Below are 6,000 nucleotides of genomic sequence, written 5' to 3'. Positions count from 1 at the left end.
TCAGATTCCTTATTAATATGATGGGACTAAAAATACCTCCTCACATACTCCCATGTGAAATAAAAAATTTTTAAATGTGTCTAACATAAGACAAACACACATGATACTGGTTCCTTTACCTGCATTTTTTATCATACTCATTTTACTTAGTATCTATATTCAGCACCAAGGAGAAAAATGTAACAATGCCAGATCATCAACATTTTAATATATTTCACAGAATATTTGAGATAGTTACCGAATTTTATTATTTTATGATTCTCAAGTTATCATCTATGAAGCAAGGAGACAGAATCTTCTTTTTTTTTAATATTTTATTTTATGGCCACACCCATGGTATACAGAGTTGCTAGGCCAGGGACTGAATCTGAGCTGCAGCTGCAGCAATGCTGGATCCTTGAACCCACTGTGCCAGGCTAGGGATTGAACCCATACCTCTGCAGTGAACTGAGGCACTGCAGTCAGATGTTTAACCCTCTGCCCCATGGCAGAAACTCCCAGAATCTTTGAAATGGCTATTCACAATAGCCAACAGCCAATAGTATTGGCTATTGTGAATAACCCTGCAGTGAGGGTCCCTCCAGTACAAGGTGAATGTACTTGGTGTAAGCATTTGTACAAGGAGGATGCACAATGGGTAAGGACGCAGAGAGGCTTTCAATGAAGTCATTCTTTAGGGTAACACTTAGGGAGGAAAAAGATCCATTCTGATATACTGTTTGAATGCCATGCTCAAATTCGCAAACATGTGAAATAAGGCCTGACATTCCTTCAATAATTCACTGAGCAAATATTTCCTGAGCACCTTCCATGTGCCAAGCACTTCTCTAGATGCTGAAAATAGAGAGGTAAACAAAACCATTTGTTATCATAAATATAAAAGCTACTTTTTCACCTCCTAATTGTCATCAAGTAATCTCCTGCAGAGGGAAATCCCCAGGGATTTTGTGGAAACAAGCATGATGTTAAACAGTAGTTTGTTCTTTGCTAAATCAGATAATACACATTTAGGCGACATCAGTAAGAGCATATGGTCTGTCTAAAGGCAAACTTCACATCCTCTCAATCTTTCCTGGCCCTATCACATGCAAAATCGCAGACTACGTTATTGGCACTATATTTAGTCTACTTTCAAACAAACTAGGGCATTCTCAGGATAGTAAGTGTTCTGATAGCTATGGGCTCTAAGAATATTTCACGGAACAACCTAAATTGATCCTGGATAAAAGTGGACTTAGCTGTCATGTAAAAACAATTTCGAAATGCTGAAGATACGGTAAAAGAGGGATTAAAAATAATACATATCCTGCTGGAAAGCATGATTAAAATTAATATCTGTCAGTATCAATATCGTCAGGATAAAATGCAAAATAGTGCTGGCATTATGGTTCTCAAAGTATTGTCCCTGGACTGGGAGCATCAGTATCAATCAGGGATTTGTTAAAAAGTAAATTCTCTATTTACCGAATCAGAATCTCTGGGGGTAGAACTCAATGATCAGAGTTCAAAAAAACCCTCCAAAACTTGTTTATTTTTAAATTGTTTTTATGTTGTGAGCCACACGGGACAAAATAATGCCATTTGCAGCAACATGGATGGAACTAGAGACTCTCATACTGAGTGAAGTAAGTCAGAGAAAGACAAATACCATATGGTATCACTTATATCTGCAATCTAATATACAGCACCAATGAACCTTTCCACAGAAAAGAAATCATGGACCTGGAAAATAGACTTGTGGTTGCTAAGGAATAGGGGGAAGGAGTTGGATGGATTGGGAGCTTGGGATTAATAGATACAAACTATTGCCTTTGGAATGGATTGACAATGAGATTCTGCTCTGTAGCACTGGGAATTATGTCTAGTCACTTATGACGGAGCATGATAATGTGATAAAAAAGAATGTATACATGTATGTGTAACTGGGTCATCATGCTGTACAGAAAATTGACAGAATACTGTAAAACAGCTATAATGGAAAAAATAAAAATAATTATATAAAAAAACTATTTTCAATTTTTTGGGGCTATAATTGACATATAACATTGTGTGACTAAGGTGCACAACAGGCTAATTGGATTCAGGTGTATGCATTGAAAAATGATTACCACAATATGGTTAGTAAACACATCCATCACCTCACATAGTTATTTTGTTGTTGTTGTGCTGGTTGGTGGTGGTGAGAACCTATAAAATGTACTCCCTTGGCAACTTTCAAATGTTAGATACAGTACGGTCTACTCTGGTCACCAAACTGTACATTAGATCCATAGAAATTATTCACCTTAGAACAGAAAATCTGTCCCTTCTGATGAACATATTTTCATTTTCCTGAACCCCCACTTCCAACCAGCCTCTGGTAACCACCAATCCACTGTTTCTGAGTTTGACTTCTTTATTTTTTTCTTTTTAGGGTCACATCTGTGGCATATGGAAGTTCCTGGATTAGGGGTCTAATTGGAGCTGCAGCTGCAGGCCTATGCCGTTGCCACAGCAACTCCGGTTCTAAGCCACATCTGCAGCTTTTAGCAATGCTGGATCCTTAACCAACTGAGCGAAGCCAGGGATTGAACACCCATCCTCATGGACCCTTTGTCTGGTTCTTAGCCTGTTGAGCCACAATGGGAACTCCATGTTCAACTTCTTTAGATTCCACATAGAAGTGAGATCATAGAGTGTCTTTTTCTGACATTTCATTTAGCACAATGCTCTCACATTTCATCCATGTTGCCTCAAATGGTACAATTTCCTTCCTTCTTACAGTTGAATAATATTCAATTATGCATGGGTATATGTGTGACATTTTCTTTACCCATTCATCTGCAGACAGTTATTTCTCTGTCTTGGCTAATGTGAATAACCCTGCAGTGAAGATCCCCCCCCCCCCCCCGCAGCTGGTGTTTGTGTTGTGTGTTTATGTTTGAGATCCACTGACTTTGGACACATTTATTCATTTCTCCACATCAAATCTTTTCCACTTTGATGTATGTATTTGTGTCTTGTGTCGCTGGGTTCTACACAAATGGTCAAAACCCTAGACTCTTTGAATATGGTATCAACTTACTTAAACCACCCTTCATGACAAATTTCTGTGAAATCATTAACACCCATATATTTCCTGTTCTTTATTACCTTCTAGTTCTAAGTTCTTCTCCTTTGTCGACTCCCAAAGTGTTTTTTTTTTTTTCTTTTTTTTTTTTTACATGGAGTAGACATTCACCTGTCTGCTTGTTTAGACAAGCAATAAGAAAAATGGTAATACCTGGATTTCTGGTCTTTACATCCTCCTGACTGCACGCTTTAATTGCACCTTCAGAGACATCCATTAAATGAGTGTTCCAAGTGACTCTCATCAGTTAGAATGGTTATGGGGAATTTTCATGACCACTAAATACTGTGGAGGATCACGCAGAAAGGAAAAAATACAGTCTGTGCTGTTAATTTACCAGCCTTCATTCAGAACAATCCAGAGCCTTTTTTTTTCTTTTTTGATTTTATTTTCCCACTGTACAGCAAGGGAATCAAGTTATCCTTACATGTATACATTACAATTACAGTTTTCCCCCCACCCTTTGTTCTGTTGCAATATGAGTATCTAGACATAGTTCTCAATGCTACTCAGCAGGATCTCCTTGTAAATCTATTCTAAATTGTGTCTGATAAGCCCAAGCTCCCGATCCCTCCCACTCCTTCCCCCTCCCATCAGGCAGCCACAAGTCTATTTTCCATGTCCATGATTTTCTTTTCTGAGATGTTCATTTGTGCTGGATATTAGATTCCAGTTATAAGTGATATCATATGGTATTTGTCTTTGTCTTTCTGGCTCATTTCACTCAGGATGAGATTCTCTAGTTCCATCCATGTTGCTGCAGATGGCATTATGTCATTCTTTTTTATGGCTGAGTAGTATTCCATTGTGTATATATACCACCTCTTCCGAATCCAATCCTCTGTCGATGGACATTTGGGTTGTTTCCATGTCCTGGCTATTGTGAATAGTGCTGCAATGAACATGCGGGTGCATGTGTCTCTTTTAAGTAGAGTTTTGTCCGGATAGATGCCCAAGAGTGGGATTGCAGGGTCATATGGAAGTTCTACGTATAGATTTCTAAGGTATCTCCAAACCGTTCTCCATAGTGGCTGTACCAGTTTCCATTCCCACCAACAGTGCAGCTCCTTCAGCACTTGTTATTTGTGGATTTATTAATGATGGTCATTCTGACTGGTGTGAGCTAAGCAATAAAACTAGAACACACCTTCACACCATGCACCAAAATAAACTCAAAATGGCTGAAAGACTTAAATATATGACAAGAAACCATCAAACTCCTAGAAGAAAACATAGGCAAAACACTGTCTGACATCAACATCATGAATATTTTCTCAGATCAGTCTCCCAAAGCAATAGAAATTAGAGCAAAAATAAACCCATGGGACCTCATCAAACTGAAAAGCTTTTGCACAGCAAAGGAAACCAAAAAGAAAACAAAAAGACAACTTTCAGAATGGGAGAAAATAGTTTCAAATGATGCAACCGACAAGGGCTTAATCTCTAGAATATATAAACAACTTATACAACCCAACAGCAAAAAAGCCAATCAATCAATGGAAAAATGGGCAAAAGACCTGAATAGACTGTTCTCCAAGGAAGATATACAGATGGCCAGCAAACACATGAAAAAATGCTCAACATCATTGATTATAAGAGAAATGCAAATCAAAACTACCATGAGATACCACTTCACACCAGTCAGAATGGCCATCATTAATAAATCAAGAGCCTTTTTTAATGGGATCTCACTCTAGGAACAACAGTAGTAACAATTTAAGAAAACATTCCCTGGAAAAATATGAAGCCAGCATATCTAACAGGTTGACATCTGAGACATATCACAAAGACATTAGACAATAAGTGCTATGCTACATGTATATGTTGATCTATCTGTCATCTTGAGAAATCATCAAGATCTAGCATCTTCCTATCTTTTTGCAGTTTTTTTTCCTAATCTTTTTACAACATGATAGTTATATGCTGCATTGGATAAAAATATTGCAAACTTTTTTCACTTAAAAATGTTATGGCTTATCAGACACAACCTAGAATAGATTTACAAGGAGATCCTGCTGAATAACATTGAGAACTATGTCTAGATACTCATGTCACAACAGAAGAAAGGGTGGGGGAAAAAACTGTAACTGCAATGTATATATCTAAGGATAACCTGACCCCCTTGCTGTACAGTGGGAAAAAAAAATGTTATGAATATTTGATTCTCCACCACATTAAACACTCCTCTATTTTTATTTTCTTATCCTTTTTACTCTCCATTTTAACTAAAACATGTAGTAGCTTTTTGAATTTTATTCTTGAACTTCTTTTAATGCAGGGAAGAAATGGTGTAGTACCCTACATTCTTCCAGAGGAAGAGTAACTACACCTGGGGAGAGAGGGGGAAAGGAGACAGCAGATAGACACCTGGAGATGCTCCTATGTACATTTTCTTAATAATTAGCACACCACACATCTAATTAGCATCTCATAAATAATCATAAACTATGTATTTAATGAATCATTTTACTTTGCACTGTCAGAGGTTAATAGGAAAGCAAAATGGTTTGCTTATTTTAAAAACAAGATGCAGTTGTTCTTCAGGTATACTGTGATAAAAAATAATGAAATGCAGAAAATAAGCATCCATCACACTAGTTTGAAAAACACTAATAGCAATGGATATATAGGTATACATATCTGTCACATCTGTCAAAACACCCCATATATATATATATATATATATATATATATATATATAAAATAGCTATCTATATATTTATGTTGTGACAAGCATATAAATATGCATGCATAGTGTGATTGTACATTTCATTTTTAATCCAAGCCTGTCAAAATTTCATCTCATTTCATTTTGATGGTTTACATTTTTTTCTCTTTTCTACCCCATAAGGAAATAGGTTTTTAAAATCAGGGGCCATCCGTACTTTTAT

The sequence above is a fragment of the Sus scrofa genome, chromosome 6 (genome assembly GCF_000003025.6).
Source record: "Sus scrofa isolate TJ Tabasco breed Duroc chromosome 6, Sscrofa11.1, whole genome shotgun sequence".
In the NCBI taxonomy this organism is placed as follows: Eukaryota; Metazoa; Chordata; class Mammalia; order Artiodactyla; family Suidae; genus Sus; species Sus scrofa.
This window is presented reverse-complemented; position numbering follows the sequence as displayed.